At 39.5% G+C, this 12,383-nt stretch overlaps 1 non-coding gene across 1 annotated transcript; it reads left to right on the top strand.

Moving 5' to 3' along the window:
- The first annotated feature begins 3,114 nt into the window (after nt 1-3,114).
- TRNAR-UCG lies at nt 3,115-3,188 on the top strand. The gene has a single exon. It is a non-coding gene; the product is annotated as a tRNA-Arg (tRNA).
- Nucleotides 3,189-12,383: the final 9,195 nt, after the last annotated feature.

The raw sequence follows: 12,383 nt of genomic DNA, 5'->3' as shown, positions 1-12,383 counted from the left end.
TTTTCAGTTATATTTCCTTTGAGAAAAAGGATGTGAGGTTCCGGCTGTTCTGTCGGGACTGAATGTCTTATTTTATTTATGTATTCAATTATTTATTCATGCGCTCATTTATTTTAAATATTTCAAATTATATCCTACTGGGTCTTTCGCTCACGTTTTATGTTTTAAATGTTAAACCCCTCCCAGGAGACTCGATGAGCGGTGCAGGGTAGCTGGAGTTGCTACTGTTGGATCAAGTGAGGATTGAGTTTATCCTCTTGAACAAATGTAAGGAATTTGAGAAATTATGTAAACCTATTTAATATTGGATTTACTAGACTGTGGTTGATGTCTGTTGTAATGATTAATTACATGAGCATGTATGTACGATACTGTATGTCCTGTGGGGTGGAGCCCTGTGTGTCAGAGGCTCATGGATTATGTAATTCATTTATATTTTAATGCAGTTAAGTGTGGGGCCCGGTCTGGGAATCTGCTTTATTAATCCCTAATCGAGCTCCACATCACCCACCCCGTTTGGGGGGCGTGACATTGTATAATATTAAAAAAAAACTTAAACTAAAATTGGCCAAAATTAACTTAGTATGAACTTCACTCAGAGCAGACTCGGTATAGGACTAAAGTATTTATTGCCGTGTTTAGAATTGTTCTTATTTTTATTTTCACGTTTTTCAAGAAAGAAAAAATGAAAACGATTCTAAAATGACGTTTGGCACAATTAAAGATAAAAAACAAAAAAAAATGATTTTTTGGTTTAGTGTAAAATGGGAGATAAATGAAAAATGACTTTTAGTCGTTTTTTATTTTTTATTTCTGTTTTCTCCTCTCTCAAGGAGAGAGAGAGAGAGACATTAATGAGTTTTTTTATACTAAAATAATCTCTTGATAAAACTACCAACGCATTTGTAAAAATAATTTCTGTAACGTTTTCATTTCCATTTTTATATAAAAAATAAAATTATTTTAAAACGAGTTCCAAACGCACCATATACTTCTTAATTTACATAAAAACTGTAGTCTAATAAAAATCTAATTAAGATTCATTATTTTCCTTTTACTGACTAAACCAGACAAACCATGTTAAAATTGTATCGTAATTCAAAACTTTACTGCTGATCGCCATATTGCATGTTATTTACATTTAAATCTGTGTTATTGATAAATTATTTTTTACATATTGTATATAGAGTATTAATCACATACGGCCTATTTATATGTTGTTGTTGTTTTTGTGAATGTTTCATTATGGTTTCCTGGAAGTATGATGCTTATGCACGCTACCAGGTGACCTGTTCCCAAACTTAAATCCAACTTAAAAGAAGTTTGTTTTTTGGGAGAAAGAGGAAAATAGGCCGTGACTTAAGATGAATTAAAATTAATAAACCAATAGTTTACATAAGTTAATAAATATGTCAAATTATTATTTTTGTCCATAACTTGTCTGGTTATGAACCATAACTTTACAAGTTATTCACAGTTTTTCTTCATAACTTGTCTGGTTATGAACCATAACTTGATAAATTTGTCAATAACTTATCTGGTTATGAACCATAACCTGACAAATTATGACTTATTAATTTCTATAACTAAAAGTTGGCCTATATACTTTCTTAAACTTTTCATATTGGTCTATTTTTTACTATTTCCGTTGTTTTTATTATCTTTCCGGATGCCAATAATCTAAGGGCTTGTTCTTTTGGAGTTTTGAGTTGAATTTGAGTTATAACTTGAGTTAAACTTGTAACTTGAGTTTGTGTTTGGTTGTGTACATTTGAGTTATGATTTGAGATAAGAATCTTTTTGAGTTTGTGTTTGAGTGAGTCAAAACTTGAATTTATATTTAGATAGTATTTTAATAAAAACTCAATGCTGATGAAAAATTTTAATAGGGTATATAGTTCGGGTTTTATTCTTTTTTTCGTTGTTAACACAGAAAAAAATCATCTCAATCAGAATTAAAATGAAAAAGTTATAGCATTTTTAAGAATAGAAAAAATATTGTTCATTAATTTGAGTTCGAGTTTCTGAACTCGAGTTAAAGGGGAAACTTGAACTCGAGTTTTAGTCATAAACTCGAGTTTGAACTCGAGTTTAAACTTAATAGAACATGAACTCGAATAAAGTTATAACTCGAATTACCTTTTTTTGAGTTTTTCACTCAAAAGAACAAGTCCTAAAATTTCCCTATTGCTGCCACATATGTAGTGTAATTCCAATTTCTTCTTTTCTTTAAAATGATTTACCCTTTGTATGAGTTAACAAATTTGATCTATTTTTAAAATCTTGTTAAAATGCCCTTTATATATAAATTTATTTTACGTAAAATGTAATATCGAGCACTACGATGTGATGTCGAGCACCGTTATTTATTTTGAAGATTACTATTATAAACATCAAATATACAAGGAATAAGGGTAATGATTAATAGGGAAGCAAAAGAAAAAATAGTGACAACATTTAGGTTATGACAGTTCGTCATAGGGGTGGTAATTCGTGTCACATGTCGTGTTCGTGTCGTGTTTTGATAGTTTCTTTTTAAATTTGCAGTCAACCCAAACACGACTCGTGACACGAAATTTTTTAAAAATCGCAACACGAACACGACACGACCACTTTACGAGTTGACACGAAACGACCCGAAAATGACCCGTGACACGAAATTGACCTGTGAATTCAAAATTAACACGAAAATTGTATACTTTTATTTAGTTTTTTACATATTAGAAATAACTTAAAATTCATAACACACTAAATTATAATAACATCCATTGAAATTAAGCAAATAATAGTATAAGATTTTAAGTATAACTATCATGATATCACAAGTACATAATAAAATTTAAAATATGAAATGAAAAATATATGTATTTTTTAGTTTTTTATGAGTTTCGTGTCGTGTTCAGGTTAGGCAGGTCCAACCCGAAATTGACCCGTATTTTTCGTGTTAATTTCAGGTCAACTCAATTCTGACATGAACATCTTTTTTCTCAACCCTAACCCGTAAAATTCGTGTCGTGACCCATATTGCCGACCCTAAACTTCGTCACATAAGCACCAGGTAGTGGATCTTCATATGATTATAAGATTTGTAAAATGATATCGTTTCACGAACAGGACCGCATAGCGCAGTGGATTAGCGCGTTTGACTTCGGATCAAAAGGTCGTGGGTTCGACTCCCACTGTGGTCGTCCTCTCTGGCGACGAGCCAAAGACACCTGTCGGTAGGGACGCAACTTAAGGTACGCTAAATCACCAACCTCATACTGCACATCTCGGCGTTTTCCATCAACCACTGACTTCATGTGCTGTTGAGCGCGAAGCAAATGAGACTTGAGCAAGTCCAACATGGCATCCCTGTCTTGTAATTGCTGATCCACCGAGTCCACTGGAGACGTTCCGATACCGTAGCGCAGCAACGGAGGTGGAGCACGGCCATAGACCACCTGGAACGAAGTAGTACGGGCTGCGGTATGAAACGAGGTATTATACCAATATTCCAACCAAGCCAACCACTTATACCATTTGCCCGGTCTCCGATGTAAAGCAGCGCAAATAGGTTTCGACACTAACGACCTCCGTTTGACCATCCGTCTGTGGATGGTAAGCGGTGTTGTGCGCGAGAGTAGTCCCCATCTGCTTGTGAAGTTCGGTCCAAAAATGACTCAGAAATATTCGGTCACGATTGGTCACAATGGTACGCGGAACTCCATGGAGACGAACAACCTCTCGTATGAAACACTTAGCTACTGATTCAGCCGTGAAAGGATGTTTTAGGGCAATGAAGTGTCCATATTTGCTAAGCCTGTCAACAACCACCAAAACGGTATCGAATCCCTCCGAACGAGGCAATCCCTCAATAAAATCCATTGAAATATCCTCCCACACCCGTTCGGGAATGGGCAAAGGCTGTAACAGGCCACTAGGTGCTAATGTAGAAGCTTTGCAACGCTGGCAAACATCACATGCGGCCACATACGAAATTACATCCTTCTTCACTCCCGACCAAAACCAATCAGTTGCCAAACGTCGATAAGTCTTAAGGACACCTGAATGGCCTCCAAGAACCCCATCATGGTAAGAATGAAGCAGTTTAGGAATGAAAGATGAACCCCGGGGCACTACCATTTTGCCTTCAAACAACAACCGCCCCTGCTAAAAAGAAAATCCAGGATAAGCGTCGGACTGAAGCTGTAACACAGAAACAATCCGGCTGAGCTTCTCGTCCTGCAACACCTGTTGCTGCAGCTCTTGCGTGTCAACAATGGAAGAGACCAACAGGGCACTCAGCCCGGGCGAGTAGACAATACGGGAAAGAGCATCTGCAGCGCGATTTTCCTGCCCCGGTTTGAACTGAATTTCAAAATCACACCCCATCAACTTCGTAAGCCACTTTTGGTGCTCCACGCTAACAAGGCGTTGTTCCAGCAAATACTTAAGACTGCGCTGGTCAGTACGAATCACAAAGTGTCGGCCAAGCAAATAAGGCCGCCATTTTTGCACCGCCAAAACAATGGCCATTAATTCTCTCTCATACACCAATTTCCCTTGAGCCCGCAAAGATAAAGCTTGGCTAAAATATGCAATAGGTTGTTGGTTCTGCATCAACACTGCTCCCACTCCAAACCCCGAAGCATCAGTTTCTAACACAAATGGTTTCGTGAAATCAGGAAGAGCTAAAACTGGCACGGTCGTCATAGCACGTTTCAAATCAGAAAAGGCCTGTGCAGCTCCCTCCGTCCACTGAAACCCATCCTTCCGAAGCGAATTAGTTAGGGGCCCTGCGATGTGACTGTACCCTGCAACAAACTTACGGTAATACCCTGTCAATCCCAAAAATCCCCGCAAGTCACGCACCGAGGTCGGGGTTGGCCAATTTTGCATTGCCTCAATCTTAGCCGGATCCGCTGACACGCCCTTGCCCAAGACAATGTGCCCCAAATACTCCAAGGACTGCTGGCCAAAACTACACTTTTCGCATTTGCAAATAAATGGTTCTGCTGCAAAACCCTTAACACCTTATCCAAGTGGTGAGCATGCTCCTCCAAAGTACGACTGTAGACAAGTATGTCATCGAAGAAAACTAAGACAAACTTTCGAAGGAATGCTCGCAACACCTCATTCATGAGTGACTGGAAAGTTGCGGGAGCATTTGTAAGCCCGAACGACATCACCAAAAACTCGTAATGGCCCTCATGTGTGCGGAAAGCGGTTTTCGGCACGTCCTCCAGTTTGATCCGAATATGGTGATATCCCGATTTAAGGTCAATCTTGAAAAAAATTGCTGCCCCATGAAGCTCATCAAGAAGTTCATCAATTATCGGAATAGGGAAACGATCCGGATCAGATTCCTTATTTAAAGCCCTGTAATCAACACAAAAACGCCAACTCCCATCTTTCTTCTTAACCAAGAGGACGGGGCTGGAATATGGACTTACACTAGCCCGGATAATCCCCGCGGCCAACATTTCTCCCACCAACTTCTCAATTTCCTCCTTCTGGACCTGAGGGTAACGATAGGGACGTACATTAATCGGAGAAGTTCCCACCTTAAGCACTATCGCATGGTCCTTCGCACGCTCCGGAGGTAACCCTGCAGGCCTCTCAAACACCGAAGATCTTCGGTGTAGCACCTCAGCCAACACCTCAGGTACCTTCCAAGTGTTTTCCCGAGTACTCAACTCCAGATTATTCCATTCAAGCCACAATCTCTGCCCCTCTTGACTAAACGCTCTCTACAGAGCCTTTAAGGACACCGAAGTCCTATTCAATCCAGGGTCCCCTTTCAAAGTCACCTGACGGTTCCCCACCGTGAACTTCATGGACAAATTCTTCCAATTCACCGTCGTAACTCCCAAAGTCTCCAGCCACTGAATGCCCAGAATCATATCCGAACTTCCCAATTCCAAAGGCAAAAAATCCTCCACAACCTCTATTTCCTGCAAGGTGACCATGACACCTCTACACACACCCTCACCCTTGACAGATAACCCAGTCCCCATAACCACTCCATAATCACATGTTCGATCCACTAGCAATTCCAATTTTCTCACTAAATCAACATAAATGAAATTATGCGTGGCACCACTATCAATCAAAACTATTACCTCACGTCCTCGCAGCATTCCCTTGAGTTTCATGGTTTTAGGTGATGTAAATCCAACCACCAAGTTTAGAGATAGCTCGACCACTTCCTCCTCCGTCTCTGTCTCAGCTCCGTCTTCTTTCTCCCCTGCTCCTTCCTCCTCTTCCCGGACGATGAGCACCTGCAACTCTCGGTTGGGGCATCGGTGTCCAAAAGAGTAGTTTCCATCGCAACGATAGCACAAGCCCTTCTCCCTCTTCGCCTGAAGCTCTGCATCGGTAAGCCTCCTGAACGACGCCGTCCCGATGGCAGCGTCCTTGGGCTTTTCAGTCGTCACCGACGAGCGCCCCGTGGCCACAGCTGAAGTAGTATTCCTTGATCCTCCACCGAATGACTGACTACTCCTCAGCCCAATCCCAGACATAGCCGAGCCTCCCCTGGACCACGAATTAACTGGAGTTGTTTGGGCCTTGGGCCCACGAACCAGCAGATTACGCTCCTCCACCCGTTGGGCGAGCTCCATAATACGGCCCAAACTGTTGGGTTTCAACATACGTATCTCAGCTCTCACCTCTGGCTTCAGTCCATTCACGAACGCACTCTCCAACACTTGCTCTGAAACCTCCGTTAACGGCGCGGCCAAAGTCTCGAACGGCCGGTGGTACTCCCTCACCGTGGTCTTCTGGTGCAACGATAGAAACTTCTCACAAAGGGTTCCTTCTTGTGTCGAACGGAATCTTTCCAGAACCATCCGTTTCATCTCTGTCCAATCATGGATCGCCCGCCTACGGTCCTCCAACTGGAACCAAGCTAGGGCTTCTCCTTCGAGGCTCACCACCGCCACGTCCAGTTTCTCCATCTCCGACAACCTATTCATGGAGAAAAATCGCTATGCTCTAAAAATCCAGCCATTTGGATTGTCGCCGTCGAAAACCGGCATCTCCACCCTTCGGGTCCGAAATTCAGCGCGAGCTCCTCCCTCCCGCCAATCCGCCGGTCTCTCTCTTGTTTCCGCCGTCGGAGCCGACTGTTTAACCGGAATCCCGTTTTCTGCCTTCGGCGACTCCCGATCTGCGGAATTCCGCTGCTTTAGCAACTCGTCCATCCTTGTCAACAGCAATTCCAGCCCTTGCTCCAATCGAGGTATTTTTCCAACATCCTCGCGCATCGATTCCATTTCTTTCAACAAATCCTCCCTACTTGCCTCCGCCCTATCTTTGTCGCGATCATCCGTCCTCGTCATCCCGGGAAAGTGCTCTGATACCAATTGATAAGCACGTAAAAGAATCTAAACAATTCAAGACAATCAATCACTAGAATTATGCACAACGAGCCAAAATGCGAGCTCGAAAACTGAATTAATGGCAGAAGAATACAAATCGGTGACCTAGGTATGGGGGTGCTCGAGTGACCCCGTGCACTCCCTATTCTAACTTGTCTAAGAAATTCAAGATAATCCTCGATGAATCCCCTTCCCTTCTATTTATACAATACTTATTCCAGTAACTAACTTTCCCCCTAACTTTACAGCCTAACCAACTAATTGCTGACTATCTACTACATAACCGCCTCCTGACTCACCAGCTCACTCATGACTTGCCAGCTCATCTCTCTGCCCTGCCAGCTCATCACCCTGTCCAGAAATACCTCCTTGACTCATGTCTCCATTACCATTCCCTGCACCAGCCACCATCCTCTCCCGAGTCTTCCTCCGCACGTAGGTAAAACGCAAAGGAGGCTTATTAGAAGTTATGCTCAGTTGTGGAAAACGTAGGTAAAACGCAAAGGAGGCTTATAAGAAGTTATGCTCGGTTGTGGAAAAAAGCATGGCTGAAATTTTGTATGATTCAACTATAAGAAGTCTTTACTGATTTAAATGAATCTGATAAACAACAGTACTATACAGTTTTGAAGCATCACTAATTCGTTATTAGTTATTATTAATATTTGTGAATTATTTATACAACTCTAAAATTGCTTTATCCAGTTTTCCCTTTGCCTTTACTTGAAGAGGTAGAACTATTAGACACAAACAACAGGACAAATATAAGGCAATTTGGAGGTCTTAATTTCGAAATTGGTAAGAATTACTCTGATCCTTCTCTTTTAATATTATGAAGGATTTATGTTAGTTATGATTTATAGAAAGCATCCTGAAACTCATTTCAGGTGAAACATCGGAGCGAATAAATCAAACAAAGGAACATAGTGGATTTCAAAATTCAACAGGTATCAAATACAATCTTCTTCCAAATTTTATTTAAATTACTTTATTAATTTTTCTATTTCTAGTTTCATTTTGTTCAAATTTCTTGTCAGAAGATCAATATAATAAGAGTGTACACAAAGACCACGCATTACAAATATTGTAAACGAACCTGAAAAACTGATATCACCTACATCATGTTAATATTGCAATGCAAAGAAATTTGCTCACGAGACGAGAAAATTTTGTTGTTGTAACGGAGAAATAGCATTGATTACAAATGATATTCCCGAAGAAACCTTCTGCATCGAAAGAATCTTCACATTTCAGAACTTATATTCAAATTTATAATAATAATTTCGCTTTTATTTCATTCGGTGTTAGATATGATGAAGAATTATGTAAACGGAATAAAGGTGTTTATACTTTTCGAGTTCAAGGACAAGTTTATCATTATCTTAACGATCTTATTTAAACAAATAATCATCTAAGTAATTTACAACTATATTCCTATGATACTGAATATGAAATAAAAAATCGAATTTAGAATTCTTCTAATTGAAATGCATCGATTACAAGTAAAATAATAGATATATTAAAAATTAATCTATATTGTTCTTTTTTCCCGTTATCTTAAAGATATAACCAACTTACCAAGTTATACAATTTGTATCAAAAGTGATATTGAATTAGATCAAAGAGTATACAATATCCTTTTAGCTTTGCAAGTTGCAGCTATCTGGTTAGATGATAATGTCGTAGAATACAAAGGTTTTGATATAATTGTTTATTCTCATTCCTGATATACTCATAAAGTTGAAAACTATTTTGGATGGTATGATCCTCTACGATACCCTCTACTATTTCCATATGGAAATGTTGGTTGGCATCGGGGATATTAAAAGTGGACAAATAAAAGATAGGAGAACAAAATTGTCAAAAGTGTGGTTCTCTTCACACATTTTTTTTTTACTCTTTACACCTACTTTCTAAATACACACCTCACTTAATTTTAAAAGGATCAAATTTACTTTTTACACTCTTATTATTTCAAGATTATCCCCAACTATTTTCATAACATAATACTTTTAAACATTTTACTTTCTTTTCACACCCCTATTTTTTTAAATTTTTTATTTAAGATTATTATTATTTCTTTCTCTTTATTTTTTTCGAAGTTTTGGGCATGAAGACTTTTCTCATACAATAAAAAAAAATTACTATTACAACTTTTTTTAGAAAAATAAAAAACATTAATATGAGCATAACAAACATAATTGTTACATCTTTTCAGCGAAAAAACATTTTACATTAATTTGAGGTATTGATCAAAAAAGACAAAATAGGGAAAAAGCAAATTCTAAAGAGTATAAACAAAAAGAGAGAATGAAACATAAAAAAGCTCTCACCTCTGGTTTCAGTCCATTCACGAACGCACTCTCCAAAACTTGCTCTGAAACCTCCGTTAATGCCGCGACCAGGGTCTCGAATTGCCAGCGGTACTCCCTCACCGTAGTTTCCTAGTGCAACGATAAGAACTTCTCACAAAGAGTTCCTTCTTGTGTCGAACGGAATCGTTCCAGAACCATCCGTTTCATTTCCAACCAATCTCGGATCGCTCGCCTACGGTCTTCCCACTGGAACCAAGCTAGGGCTTCCCCTTCGAGGCTCACCACCGCCACGTCCAGTTTCTCCATCTCCGACAACCTATTCATGGAGAAAAATCTCTCTGCCCTAAAAATCCACCCATTTGGATTTTCGCTGTCGAAAACCGGCATCTCCACCCTTCGGGTCCGAAATTCAGCGCGAGCTCCTCCCTCTCGCCATTCCGCCACTCTCTCTCCCGTCTCTGCCGTCGGAGCCGACTGCTCCTCCCTCTCGCCATTCCGCCACTCTCTCTCCCGTCTCCGCCGTCGGAGCCGACTGTTCAACCGGAATTCCGTTTTCCGCCTCCGGAGACTCCCGGTCTGCGGTACCCCGCTGCTTCAGCAACTCGTCCATCCTTGTCAACAGCAATTCCAGCCCTTGCTCCAATCGAGGTATTTTCCCAACATCCTCGCGCATCAATTCCATCTCCTTCAACAAATCTTCCCTACTTCCCTCCGCTCTATCCTTGTCGCGATCATCAGTCCTTCTCGTCATCCCGGGAAAGTGCTCTGATACCAATTGATAAGCACGTAGAGAAATATAGAACAATTCAAGACAATCAACACCAGAATTATGCACAACGAGCCGAATCGCAAGCTCAATTACTGAATTAATGGCAGAAAAGTTACTGAATTAATGGCAGAAAAGTTACATAATCTGAACCTCGGTATGGGGGTGTTCGAGTGACCCCTTGCACTCCCAAATCTAAACTTGTCTCAGAAGTTCAAAGTATGAATGAATGAATTTCCTCCCAGGTATTATCTAACTATTTATACTCCTTTATTCCAGTAACTAACTTTCCCTCTAACTTCCCCCCTTACACACAGCCTAACCAACTAATTACTAACTATCTCCTACATAACCGCCCCCAGCTTGCCAGCTCATCACCCTGCCCAGCATTACCTCCCTGACTCGCGCCTCCACTGTCCTCCCCTGCACCAGCCACAATCCTCTCACGAGTTTTCCTCCGCACATAGGTAAAACGCAAAGGAGGCTTATCATATATCTAGGAGAAAAATGGAAAATCTAGTAATATCACTGATGGTTTGAAGTCTCAACACACTCTCAAAGCTTCATTGAATGTGGCTTCTTCATTTCTATAATTCTATCAAGTGAAAAGTTGTCCGTAATGAGTTTTCAATGTAAAAAATAATCATCTTCACCTGCACTGATTAGCCAAAAAACGAACCCTAAAAGAATATTTACCTGCATGGACGACATAATAAAGTATGTCTTCCAAGTACCAAAAAAGTATATTAGTTATCATATGACTAGAATGCTTGATTCTTATGAGTGCCTGAGCTGAATACCAAAACTAAATGTCTTAACTCTATCAAACTTAAGTAACTCTAAGCCCCCTTAACGGACCCAAAAAAAAAAAAAAAACAAGGAAAAGGAAAATCCATGCCACCCAATTAATCATACCTTGATAATCAATCATATCACCACTATATAAGCTAAAAGACTACGGCTACAAGCCAAGCTAGGCCAGAAGCCACTCATTTCTATTCTCGCAGGGATTGGATATAGATGGGCAATCTATAGATTATAGTAGTTTGCTAACCTCTCTAACTAATATACAATACAATTTCACTTCACGGCAAGACCAAAAACAAGAAAGAGCTTTGCTCAACGGGCCTTCCTATGCTGACGGATGCCTCCATTCTCTTCTCTGAAGTCTACAACCAATTTCTAATTCTACCCCGTCATATTTGGCCTATCCTTATTCCCCGAAACAATTAGGCGTCAGCCAGAAATTTTTTAGCTCCAATTTGGTGACTACATTTATCAAGCAGGAAAACCCCCTAGGTTCTTAGACAAACCACTGCTCCAATCACGATCACAGATTTTACCTTGTAAGACCAACTCCAACCATGCTAGCTATTTCATGTTTTTAGCTAAAATAGCTAATGATTTAGCTAGAATTTAGCTTTTCTCCACTCCAACCATTAGCTAACAAAGCTAAATTGTTAGCTATTTTAGAGAATTCATTTCACACAAGCTAAATATAGCTAACAAGAAGTGGCTAGCTATTTGTTTTTTGTATTATTTAATTGTTTCATGCTCAATAAATGTAAAGGTTCTTTTTTAGATTAAATAAAGTTATTTATATTTAAATTCAATAAATATTAAAATAATCTATGTTTAGTCAAAATAGAGAGTATGATTGGAGTTAATTAACAAAAAGTTGCTAATTAAAATAGCTTTCTAACCATTTTAGCTAGATTTTAGCTAGAATTTAGCTAAAAAAATATAGAGTTCCCTTGAAAATGCTCTAAAGGAAATTGCCTTTTCATGAAACTAATCTGAAATTTTTTTCAAAGCTTATTAATTGACCTGAATGATAAGCCTTTGTGTTTATTTCAACGGCTTCCAACACCTTTGTGGATTGATTACATACAATTGAATTAATTGGTGAAATTTGGTGATCAAACACAAAGTGACAAG

Source organism: Morus notabilis, unplaced genomic scaffold, assembly GCF_000414095.1.
Source record: "Morus notabilis unplaced genomic scaffold, ASM41409v2 Scaffold710, whole genome shotgun sequence".
NCBI classification, from domain to species: Eukaryota; Viridiplantae; Streptophyta; class Magnoliopsida; order Rosales; family Moraceae; genus Morus; species Morus notabilis.
The sequence above is the reverse complement of the archived record's forward strand: the minus strand, read 5'-3'. Positions and strand labels throughout refer to the sequence as shown.